We start from the raw sequence: 13,444 nt of genomic DNA, 5'->3' as shown, positions 1-13,444 counted from the left end.
CCCTTTGGCTTGCCCTTCTGCACTCGCCTCCCGGTGGATGGCTATGATGAGTGCGTGCATTCTTTCGCTCTCTTGACAAGACATTGTCTTGCTTTTTGTTCCCTCCTCTTCCTGGCACTGTAGAGGTTGGATCTATTGGTACTCCTGTGCTCCTCTGTTCTGGTTGCTCCAGGATTGAGTCTGGCCATCCTTCGTCCCTCCTTTCCCTCCCTCTTGTTTCTGAAGGTCCTGGCCCTTCTGCTACACTCTCTGGTTGGGTCATTTGGCCTGCCCTGGCTCCCTTGGGGTGGTTGTTGCACTCTATGCTGGGGTTGCCTTGGAGGTCTGTCGTTCCCGGTTTGTCTTGGAACTAGCTCCCCTTCATGGGTCTTGGTCGGGGTTGTACTCCTGCTACATGTTGTCATGACATTGTGTATATGTTCCTTGTCTTCAAGGGGGTACTGTTTTTTTCATAATTGGCAGGGTGGCTGCTCAGGGCTGTGCTCTGTTTATTCTTTCCCTGCTTTTGGGTACTGCACTGTTGGCACTGCTCCTTATGGTGTTCTTCGTCACCATTCCTTTTTCTTTTCCATTTTTCTGCAGTTTCGCACACTGTTCTCATGCTTCCAAAGTTTCTCTGCTGGCTCCGCATTGTGGCGTGGAAAAGTTCTCAGAAAAAACTGACGAGGCGCACTGGGATGGGACTTATGTGACCTTGCTGACATCACGTACGCAGGCGACGCCTGTGCGGAGTCGCGTGATGGCGTCCCCCGGCGCGCAAGGATGCTGTGGCTAAAGTTTTCCAGATCCAGTCTCACGCCTGCGGATAATTCAATGTTCAGGAATCTGCTGCTAGAATTTTCTCTACCAGATACATTGTTAACGAAGGTGAGTAACTCGTACATTCAGTGCAAAACCATAGGAGAGGAATACTATTTACAAATTGGTGATTGGCCAGGTACATTGTATGAGAAATAGGGGCATAATTTGCAAAGGATGCAAATCCTTCACAAGTAATAAGTCTGCAATTACCTTTTTTCTAGTAACCAAGTACCCCATTGTTGCACATGGCTCCCAGGTTGGCGAAGCAGAGCAGTCTAGGCCTACTCAATGGTGGTAGTGTGGGATATTTTTGACCCCAGCTCGCTGGTACACAACTCAATAAATGATTGGCCAGTAGGAGCCTATTTCTTTTAAAAAGGAACACTGCTTGAATAACACACACGCACAATACCAAATAATGTGCATCAAATTATGAATGTCTGGTAAATTGAAGCACTTTGGTGACACCATCATGTCACTGTACTCCCCTCATCCTCATACCTCTAACCATAATTACCCCCACCCCCAAATCTATATATCGCAATATATGAGGTATCTTCAATAAGGCAGTCCTACTGACTTTGTCAGGGTGTCACCACATTTAAAAAAAAGAGTAACCACATGCTATATTTAACATTATAAATACCAACATTATAGTAAAAAACAAGATACTACTCTACATCAGGGACTTTATCTCCTGTGCGAGATGTGGGCCCTTCTGGGGATGGGCTACTGTGGTCGTTGCAGCTCTCCCTCCCCTGAAGCACTCTTTCACAATCTTGGTGGTGCCCCTGACCATCTTGGGGCCAGGACAAAGGAACCATGAGATTTTCAACCCTGTGGGGTATCATGGGGTGTTTACTTGCCTGTTACATTCATATTATATGACTGGCGTTTTCTGCTCTAAGCTTTTAATTGGAGGCCTTGCAAAAGCCCTTTTTCCCATCATCTAGGCTTCCCGGTCCCACCTGGAGCACCCACTGTCTTATGTCCTGTTAGAAGTTGGCAGGGAGAACCCCCAAGGCTGCCATGGCTCCAGCTAACATCCCGTGTTCGCATTTCTTGTGCAGCTCCAGCCTTCTGTGCTGCAGTAGGCCACCAGTATCTTTCTTTATATGGGACCACAGCTGGAGCAGTCTTGCTGAGGGGAGCTGTGCACTTCCCCATGCCTGTGGTGAACTCTGGCAGGGGGGACAAGAGGCTGCAGTGCCCAGCCACCAGACACTGGAGAGGGCAATGCACCCAGCCAGCAGCTTCCTGGGTGATGGGTCCGCAGGACCTTAATGAGATGTTCCTGCTCCATGGTGAATGGGGGACCAGGGGCGTACTTAATATGAGAAGTGAGCCTCTACCTTAGCCGCTCCCCAATGAATAGAAAAAAAAATTGATAAGTCTCCACCATGGGTCATGCCCCAACCAGGGGTATTGGAAGAATTTGCAGCGAAGTGCCACAAATGCTTAATTTCCCCATTTTTCTCCAGACTACATAGGCATGTTTCTCTGGCACCGTAGGACCGTTTTTCATGATCTTAGGCTTATGTTCCCATGGTGGCCGTCTGTAGCCACCAGAAGCAGTTTCTTCGGGGTGCTTTTTTGTGTGAGTTGGGTTTTCTGTCTCCCTGCGCCAGACCGGTCATCTGAGGCTCTCTTCTACTTGGGAAGTCTTTCACAGCTCATCATTAGCCAGCGGAACACCCTCCCTGCCATGCTTCCCAGGTCCCATGGCCGCCTTACCGTCTTGCAGGGCACCTGTGTATTAGGAGCGGAGTCTAGGGCCAGTTGACAGAAGGTGCAAAGGAACAATCGGGGCCTCCCAATCAAAAATCCCCCCCCCCCCGAACCCTCCCCCCGCAGGTCCGTTCCCCCAACTGTACCTCAGGTGGCATAAGAGGCCTAATACCACTGGCCCTGGAGTGACCCATCCTTTTCCTGGCGGATCAGCTAGAGCCAAAGTCCATCCTTGCAGAGCTCCAGGTTGCTTTTACATCTTGCTGGGCATTCTATCGTCATTGCCGCTCCCAGATTCAGCGCCTTCTTATCTCTCTCTCAGTAGTTTGTACGTGGGGTAGGAAGTTGTAGAAGTCCAACGCCCCTTAGCCAATGCCAGGATGCAACATCAACACTCCACTCCTGTTTCAACCCTACTGCACAGCATTCGAAGACAATCCAATTTGGCGACTTGAAGTGGTTTCCCCGCAGAGAGCCTCAGCTGTGCCCTCAGCTGGCACAGCTACGTGACCCATTTCCCACCAAAATGTCAAAGGTGACAGCACGCTCAGACCATTAACCATGAGTGAGACTAGGTTAGTGAGACTAGCTCACAATAAAAGGCCAAAAAACGTGTATTCCAAAGTGAGGGGAATTAAATGTGTGGAACCCGAATTGCTACATTTTGTATTACATTTAAGCATCCAGTGCTTGAAGCTCAGATTGCATCTTGCTTGCATTAGAGGTTGTAAAAACTGGTTCCTATGACTTATGGTAGTATGCTAATCAATGCATGCTGTAACAAAACAGTACGATGGAGGCACACAGATGAAGAATGAGCCTTTAACAAACCAGATAGTGTTGAAGACTTATTACATACTTCTTGTCTGCACCATGCCCATCACTCATTAGTAGAGTTGAGGCTGTTGCTTGAAAATGTATAATAGACACTTGCTGCACATGGGGAATATTATTTGCATCCACCAGTTTGCAGCATATTCTTCTGTTGCTTTCCCACATAAGCCTCTCTCCACCACTTGGTATGGATGACAGTGGCAAAGATGTCATACAAATGTTTTACAGTGGACAGATCGATCAGTGGCAGTAGATGAAAGGTTAAGGTAAAGCCTTTTTACCAGTATTTCGCCCTACAGAAACTTACCAGGGCAGTGCACGATGGGGGATTGGACAACCGTACATCGGTAAGTAGTATTGGGCGGCACAATTGATGGTACACAATAACAGTTTTTTTTTTTTTTGTTTTTGCCATGGGATGACCCAGTGACACTTTGGATAGATATGCGTGGGGTGGGAAGGGTTATAACTGGGCACTTGGGGTCAAATACATGCGCTCACTGCCGACACACAGGAGAACAGTCGCCCAAATCTGGAGGGAGGCCGATGGAAGGGACGACTAACTGAGATGACCCCTCTCTGGTCCAGTGATCACTTATCTGAGGTGGGTAAATTACAATACTTTGGAAATTTATAGGAATCCATACACTGGGCGACATATGGCAGGGAATGAATTAACTGCTCAATATCAAGTAGAGGCTACACAGTTCTAAATATATCCAACTTAACATGCAATTGAAGTACATTTACCCACCAACAAGCCCATAGAAGAGTTCTCCCCACTTGAAGACTGTGTCTTGACGGAACGGTTATCGAAAAGATTCTTAACAGCTCTCCTGATCCTGTGCTGGCCCTTAAGGTGAAATGGAAAGTGGAGGTCGGACAAATCGAGGAGGGTGAGTGGATGTCCCTCGAGAGATTGCGATCAAGTCGGGTTTCCAACTGGTCTAGCTGGGTATATTGCATCGATCATATTATTCCCGCACTACACTTTACATTATAGGTAGGACCCCAACGGCGAACTGCTTGCGGGGCTGTGGAGAGGAAGGGACTTTAACACACATTATTTGGGACTGCCCATGATTAAGACCTTACTGGTCCACCATTAGGAACAGGATGCACACGACTACAGGATACCAATTGCTGGACACAATCAGATGTTGTATATTAAATGTTTGGGGAACGCTCCGCCTCCTCGAACCAGTCGTATATGGCTCTCACTTGGGCTGGGAGTGGCAAAGAGAAATATTGCTCAAACGTGGAGAGGCTCCGGACCCGCCGAGGCCACAGGATTGGCGAAATGATGTGGACTGGTGCATGATCACAGAGCAGACAAAATACAAAAGCAGGGGATACCCCAAGATGTGGGACAGGGTATGGTCCGCTTGGAGGACACAGGGAGTGGAAGAGAGTGATTGAGACCGAGACACTGCTGGGGATGGACTAACTACAGACCAGGTTGAAAAGCATCCTCATTTGTTTCCAGATGCTGCCATATGAGCCATGTGATTTGGGACTAAAGTATGTTTTTCTGATATATGCCTGTATATGCCTGTGGTGATGTGACACTAATTGTTGGTCTTCTTGCCTTTTCTGTTCATGAAACTCAATAAAAAAAATATTTTATTAGAAAAATGTTGTTCAGTTTGTTCACTTATTTGAGATGTCAGATTGATTATGAATGTCTTGTTAGCAGTTCCTCATTGTCTTTGGTGTTTGCTCACCTTGTTAGTCTTTCTAGGCATGTTAAGAGTGTAAGAGGCAGGGTTTCAGAAAACAGGGCTACTACTCTGTGGGTAAAGTTGTCTTTTATGGTTAAGATTGTTTCTCTGGCTCTTAAAACCAGTCAGTGTTTTTTTCTGGGCTTAATATATACTGCACTAAGGACTTTAGGGCAGACAGTCTGCTCTTCATGGTTTCACAAATCCTTAGTGAAGGGCAGACAGGCTAAAGAACTTCAAAATAATATTTCTTATGGTATGGCTTTATTTTAGGCAGAAGATCTTGAAAGTGCATTGCATATTGGGCTATCAAAGGATTTGGAAGATTTCTCACAATGTGTGTGAGTTGGGGACTGAAGCCAGAATTTGTACTCCGTTCTTAAAACTGTACCTGGAAATTAGTCCACTTTATATTTCCATAACGTGGATAGCACCTACTATGAACAAGCGCAGGAGATAATCTGAGTGAGGTGTGACCCATTGCTCAAAAGTTAAATCGATCACTTCAGCTTTACGCTGATGTGTTCCGCTCTTAGACATTGGCTCAAGTATCTCTCTGACTACTTTGCAAAGCGTTGTCATGGTGTACTGTATCAATGCATTGATAGGTTAGGAGGCCAGGTTTATTCTGGTAGTGCTGTGATATGGTCTATCCTAGTTTAAAGTTTTCAACTCTTTTCTGACCCACCTCCAGTTTACTTTTAACTGTTTTGCGATTCTTTCATAGATGTTGAACCAGCACCAGGAATGTACTATTTTGTAAAATTAAGTACTGTTGGCAAGTCTTTCTAATGAATAGTAATAATATGTGTAGCTTCATCATAGTTCTCACACCTCCCTTCAGTTGAACTAGTGGTATATATGCACTTTCAATGCTCTGGGACCTTATGGGTACTGTTCAAGATTTTATTTTTTTCCAAACTTCATGTTGATTTTGAATCGTAAAGTGGTGAATCTGGTGAAGTAAAATTATCTCATCAGCTTCTTACAGAAGGGAATGGCTTGTTGTTTAAGATTGTCAAACGTTCGTCTGCACTTCATTTTTGGCCTCGATTAACTTAGAATTTGGCAAATTGAAGGGGTCAGAAAAAAGCATGATTTTAACCATACAAACAACGATTTCATGCTGATTCAGTTTTACTTCATATTAGGAGAATTTGTATTGTAATATTTGGTCATTTGGCCTCAAACACAAAATATGTAATGTATTGTGTATCATTGTGACCGAACTACCACAGTACTTTTGAAATGAGTAAACTGGTCATTTTTTTGATTCTCTTCTTTGGTTGTTCAATTTGTTATTTTCAAAATTTTCTGATTTTATTTTTTTTCTCCCTCACAGATGAAACTCAGAGAAATTTTGCACAGATGCAGCTTTGTAGATCTTTACAGCCTAGGTTGCAGATGAGCCTTGGTGAACCTGTCTCTACTACAGCACATTGCCATACATCTAATTTAAGTGCAGAATTGTTTAATATCCACAGACCTAAGTGGGGACGCTTTGCACGTTTACCATAGATTACAAATATGTTCTCTTATAAGTCAACCCTTTCTAGCATTATATGTTCAATGCGGCTAATATGCAAGAGTTAATTTTTATTATTTTAATTGATTTCTTTAATCAATTTTTGAACTTGTATTTATTAAATACTTAAACTCAGTATTACCTACTTAATGCCTTTTAAAAGAAAGTTTTCAAAGAAGAATTTAGCCTTAAACACATGGTTATTTCTGTTCATTACCTCATCAGTGCACGTTATATTTGCAGATTCTTTTTAACCCAGCTGATCCGTACTTGGACTTTACTAAATTGAGATGGAAAAGACCCCCCCGCCCCCCAACTACAAAACTTTGTGATGCAGTATCCTATTGTTATGACTATGTTTTGCAACCATTTGCAACAGACCTACCTTAAACTAAATGAAAATATGTTCATTCCATTAGTTAAAATCTCTAACCGATTCTAATGTACTTAAAAGGTTACCATGCAACTTTTTTGTTTAATGAAGTTGCTTATTTAATGCTTTTCATGCATTTAATTTCTTTTACATTTCTTATTGTGGATAACTGTATAGTGGGATGATGCATCACTGGTTCGTTTTTCTGATTATTTTCTTTTCTTAATGTTAACTGAACAAAACACTATTTCTCACATGTTTCTGTGCTTCTAGTCACCTCTGCACATGGCGATACAAATCAAATAGATTCATCTTTTTATAGTCTGATTTTCTTTGACTATTTCCAATTATTTTAATGTGTTTGTAACAAATTTCAGTGTTTTAGTTATTGCTCAGTGAAGCAGTTAGGAGTGTAGGCAAAGTTGGTGAACGGTGGGAGGATTTAAGACAAACACTAGGCTTCAATGACATCAACTTGAGGTGTGCTTTAAAGGGCCATTGCCTTTCATGTTTACCTGATCATTCAATTTTGTTTAAATACTTGAAACCTTTAACTGTAACACAGGTATTAAATTTGAATACAAATATAAAGGCTAGTTTAAAACCTTACTGTTCACTTCATTTACCGTAAATGTGGCCTACATGAAACCTTTTTTTCAAGAATAAAATTAAAAGAAATAACTCTTTTCATATGTATGCAGAACTTAAAGTAAAACTCACACAGTGCACAAACATTCTATATTTTAGGACCCATTCTTATTCATTTTGAGCATAATTTTATGAAATTGAAAAATAAACACTTGTATTAGCTGTATGGCGTCTCATGTGATTGGCTAAGCCTATGTACTGATATTGAAAACTCATCTTTTTCAAACACCTAGAAAAGTTCTTAAAAAACTAATAAATTATAGTACTTTGCAGTCCATTTGAAACGGCAAAACTGTTGTCTGCCGACCATCCGATTTAAAACAGGGTAGAAAGTGATACTGCTTATAGTCACTATCAAATTATAATCATTATCAATAATTTATTTACCCATCTTTTAATCACCTCTGTCAGCTCATTATATCAAAGAATACATAATTTTGGGATAAGGGTAATTGAAACTAATTTATTTCTTGGTACTGCAGACTATGAATGGGCAGAAATTAACACTAAGGGTTGCACTTTAAAGCCAGACGAACCAAACACTGTATTGGGAGTTAGAGTATGTTATTAATCACTTTTAGAAGATGCATCATTCTTAATTAGTAGGATTGATGGATTATTTAAATCATTATTGCAAAGCCAGAGACTTTATGCGGTCTCTCTGAAGGGGTAGTTTCTAAAGGTAGTATTAATTGTTACTGACATTAACAGAGTATTTCACCTAAGAAACCAGCTCCGAGTAACCTAAAGCAAGTATTTTGTACATGAGCTGGTCGACGGTTTCTTCAGCACATTTTAAAAACTAGAGGGACCAAATGTAATTTAGGCAAAGTCTTCCTTATTAGATTGCATGTGATGTTGTTTTAGAATTGAGTGGCTATAAAATTATATATGTATATGTATGTATCTATATATATATATATATATATATATATATATATATAATATAAATCTAGGAACATTGATTAGGAGGAGTTCAAATCACTGCGATAGGACTATAGGACTTTGACAGCAACTTATTTTACCATCTTTATCATGTACTGTAACCCATATCAGTGCTTGTTGGAATCTGGAATACCAGTGCAAAACGGATTAATTACCTTAAGGCTTTGTAAATCAGGTTTTCAGTAGATTTCATTCTTTCCATTTTGTAAAACAACCTCCAGTCCACTCGTTTGTAACGTTTTTAATAAAATAAACATCTCTATTATTGAAGTGGTGCTTTATTGATTTTGTCAGGGTTTTGTTTGAGAGTAAGAAAGAAGTGAGTCAAGGAGGGAAAAATGGACAACTCTCACTATAAATTCTTCCTGAAATGCCTTCACAAGTGTTTGCAGAAAGATCCAGAAAGACCCATACAAAGTTTGCAACCTCTGCGCTGGACAGAGTTTCAGCCCAAGACGCTGCAGGTGAGTGAGACAACTTTGGCAGCACTATGCCATATTAAACACAAGAGGAGCAGCCCTCCCTCAAGGAGTTAGCCTATCCAACAACGACATAGAAACAATTGAATCTGAGCTGGTACAGGGAGGAGAGTCTGAGGACGAATAAGGGGAGATCAACATTGAAAGAATGGAAGCCGCAAGGGAAGTAAATGAATCCAACCAGAAGAAATGGCAGAAAGTAATTAGCAGAAAAACTCTATATTCTGGAAAGCCTCCTTGATGGCGAAACGCTAGACAGATTGCAAAGCAAAAGTAGCCGCACTAATCCAAACACAAGGACTCTGGTGGGGGGCAAACTTTCGGGACACCTTTTGACACTGGGAAGAGGTTGAGAGAGTGTGAAGAAGAGTGTTTGAGGCCAAGGAGAGAGACTCTCGAAAAACAAGTCCCTGCTGGCAACCCACACCAAGCAACGGGCGCTCAAGATAGTGCAAGCAGTGTGGTCTTTTGGCCAAAGTCGCTGCACTTTTCCAAACGAAGAAAGACTTTGATGACTCGCTATCGGATCTCAGCTAAACATTTGGAGGCCAAGCCATTTGAGGAGCAGGCAGATATTGAGTCATCCTCGATGCTAGAGCCTCACAAGGAAGAACATGGGTTCTTCAAGTACAAAGACACCACAGTCATCCAAGAACAGGAGCCTCTGGAGGAGGCCTGGCATGACCACAACACTGATTCCATTAGGAGGGTGTCGACACAAATCCCTTGAGGTGTTCACCGCCGGATGACCTGGCAGTCTACGAATTTCTCATAAAGAAGGCGGCAGACACCTATGAAGTACACCTTCAGGAAAGGATGGCAGAATCAGGCTGTTGCTTTAGACACTGCTGTCTTTGCAAAAGAGAAACCTGTACTTGCCCATGTTTCCAAGCATGCTCAACCAAAGGAGGGAAGCTTTTCGTGAGAGCCAACCTCCTTGAAGGCTGTTACTCTGTGAGTTATGAAGAAATAGAAGCCCTCTTCCTAAGACCAAATCTACATCAAGGAGAATGCAACTGCTGACTCAATCATCCTCGCAAAAGCCAGGAAGTGAGGTAATGCCCTAGCATGAACAGGCTCTCTAATAAGGGAAGGGACATGATGGGCAGGAAGATGGAACGAGCTCTGGCTACTCAGTGACTCAACACCCTCAACCGGTATGCCCATCAGTAATGGAACGAAATAAAGCGAGTTCAAAACACCAATGTCAGGAGAACAAACAGACGGATAAAAACACTGCACATACTATGGTTCACGTTAAACTTAAAGGAATCATCTTTCAGAACAAGATAATGTGTTCTTGGGAGTGGCACTAAATTCAAGAAAGGCCAAAAGGATCAAGACACTGGCAGGCAAACTCCTCTGTACCTGAAGGGGCAAATTGCCGACAGTGAGAACAGTTATGAAGTAATGGGTATGATGGTATAACGCATTACACTCATACTATGTCAGATTGCACATTATCCCTAACCAGGAATGGTTGCTTAGTAAATGGTCAAAGGCCATTGGGAGTTGGGAAGATCTAGTGTTGTCATAGAAGGAAACGAGAAGGAGATAAAGTGGTGTAGCACCGATTGCGTAACAGTGGTAGGCCTTTCAAGCTACCCAATACAACAGTGACCATCACCATGGATGCATCTCACACCGGTTGGGGGCGGGGGGTATACGTAGGGAACCCTAAAATCAGGGGCTTATGGAGCCCATAGGAGGCAGTCAAAACAAATCTGTTAGAACTCAAGGCTGTGTACCTTGTACTGAAGCCTTCCAAGCACAAGTAAAGGGAATAACAGTGCTGATTCAGAGGAATTCAACACTGGTAGTTGTACACCTACCAGGCTTCAAAATGTAGAAGTAGACAAGCTAACGCATTCCATGAGTGGGAGCTAAAACAACAAAATGCTGGATGAAACTTTTCAGAGATGAGGACAACCCAGACATAGCTCTGTTTGCAAGCCCAGAGAATGCAATTTGCAGAGACTACGCGTCCAGGCACCCACACCTCTGATCCAAGGAGAATGCCCCATTGATAACCTTGTCAGGGACATCTTCGTACACTTTTCTGACTTCAACTGATCCCAATGGTAATAAGACAAATTCAGCCACTCTGGCATGACCCTCATACTGATGGACTCAGTGTACCAGAAAGACATTGGTTCATAGACCTAGTACATATTTTGTTTGGACCAACTATAAACCTCCCAGCAGCACAGGACCTACTTAGAATGTAAGCGGCACCAGCCAGTCTCATCCTAGCACATGACGGCTTATAGTTCAGTCACGTTGATACATTTCTTGCACAGAAACATGGAGATCCTCAAGTAGGCTAGAATACCAAATACACTTAAATGTTACATTGCAGATGTATCTACTGATGCAAAAAACAAGGTCTTATAGAAGTGAGAGCCCCTCTGGGCTAACATACCTATCCCACCTGCTAGTTAACAGCTTAATGTATGCATCATTCAAAGTCAACTTGGATGCCCTTTTGGCCTTTAGTAGAGGACTGACCGCAACCATTCTCTGTACCCTATAAGTTATAATGAGGTTCCCAGAAGGATTAAAAAGGGTTGCGTTCTAAGGCCAGCACCCACAACCATGTGGAACTTAAATACAGTACTCGCACAATTAATAAAGGAGACATTCGAGCCAGTTCACTTCTGAATCAGATTCCCAACATTAATGACAGCAGGTCTAGAAGCCATCACTTAAAATACATAGGGTCAGCAACTGCCAAGCACTCACCATTCTAGAACTGCACTTAAACAAATTTTCAAGGACAGAGTGGTCATGACTGTGAGAAATTGATTACTTTTTGAAGGGAGGGGTGGGGTGAAACCTTACTCAACCAGCAACCAAAATCCTTGTCAGGCTGAGGCACAAGCAAACCCCAAATTAACCTATGCCTAACCCCCTGTTAGCTTCGCACAGATCGGTTTGGCTCAACTTTGAGGCAATGTGTAAAGTATTTAGGCAGCACTGCAAGCAGGAATTAAATTAAAACAATATAATAATCCAACATCAATTAAGAAAAATAAAGCACAATTTAATAAATAAATCAAGACCAAAATATCTGAACTCCAATCAGTAGAACTGAAGATATGCAATCTTAACATTTGAAGTGCAAATGTCACCAAAAAGCCCAAAGCTCCATTTGCGGCTACCTGGTCGTGTGAGACTGGCAAAAAGTCATAAGTTCAGGCTCAGCGTGGGTTGGATACAGGGACCACGTGAGCCCTGCTAAGTTACTGCTGGAAAGTTCAGGCTCAGCGTGGGTTGGATACAGGGACCAGGTGAGCCCCGCTAAGTTACCATCTCAGTCCAGCGCAGATGCACCTGCGCCCATTGACTGTTACTGAGATCTGATAAGACTTTGGGCAGCATTTCCAGCACCACCAAACAAGTGGTGCTCTCAACTAAAGGACCACTACTGTGAAAGACGTGCCTAGAGATGCACAGCACTGGCTACACCATCAAGAGTGAAAAACTCAGTTATAATTCACTGCATTTACCATGAGGCATTGGGGCAGATTGAGTGAAAAGATATGAGGTGGTGTGTTCGCACCCTCATTTTGTTTGTAACCGGGCAAAAGGTCTTGTTAGCAATGGAGGGGGCTGCGAGTAGCAGAGAAGCATCGCAGACAGTCGTCGTTGTAGTGCAAAGAGCAGGCCTGGTGTCGCAGATGTTCAGCTCTGTAGGGCAAACATCCTGTTGTTATGAGCGGGCGGCCAATGCTTCTCAGTGGCGCTCCCAGTGAGCAGTCAGTGCTGTTGCATGGAGAGTCTGGTTGATGGAACTTCGTGTTGGAGGGCTCTGCGAGCGGCAAGGTTTTGGCACCGAGGTCCATTTTCGGAGAGCCCATAAACGTCAATTCAGCCTTTCTGAGGCCACACTAAGGGGGTCCAGGACCTGAGGGTCACTACTTGGGGATCCAGGACCTGAGAGTCACTACTTGGGGGTCAGGTGCTTGCTTCTGCTGGATCCGGGTGTTGGTTCAGATTGGTGTGAGCCTGTCTTGTCCTGTGACTCTAAACCGAAGGCCGGCAGACTGGGAATCCTGGGTTCAGGTGCAGGTCCAGTCACTCCGACGCAAGCATCAGGGCAGCAATCCAGCAAGACAGTAGTCCAGCAGGGCAGCAGTCCAGCAGAGTGGTAGACCTTTCAGCAGCACAGCATTCCTCCTTCCTGGCGGAGTTTCCACAGGTCTGGAACTGTACTGAGGAGTTGGTGTCTGACGTCCAATATCTATACCACATGCCTCCTTTGGGAGGAGCTTCTAGAGGTTTCCCTTTGAAGTGCACAGATTTCCTGCCTCCCCAAGCATGGCTTCAGACTAACAAGAGCACTTTGTGTGGCGGCAGGACAGCCTATTCAATTGTAGGTAGGGCTGTG

The 13,444-nt window shown here is 43.4% G+C and overlaps 1 protein-coding gene across 1 annotated transcript in view; it reads left to right on the top strand.

Moving 5' to 3' along the window:
- Window positions 1–8,845, top strand: part of RAP2C (RAP2C, member of RAS oncogene family) — a 99,973-nt gene extending 91,128 nt beyond the window's left edge. The window contains exon 3 of the mRNA XM_078688553.1: window positions 6,427–8,845. The gene's annotated coding sequence lies outside the window, so the exon portion shown is untranslated. The remainder of the gene's footprint in view (window positions 1–6,426) is intronic.
- The last annotated feature ends 4,599 nt before the right edge of the window (window positions 8,846–13,444 follow it).

This window comes from Lissotriton helveticus, chromosome 4_1 (assembly GCF_964261635.1).
Source record: "Lissotriton helveticus chromosome 4_1, aLisHel1.1, whole genome shotgun sequence".
NCBI classification, from domain to species: Eukaryota; Metazoa; Chordata; class Amphibia; order Caudata; family Salamandridae; genus Lissotriton; species Lissotriton helveticus.
Note: the sequence above shows the minus strand (reverse complement) of the source record. Positions and strands in the feature narration are given on the sequence as shown.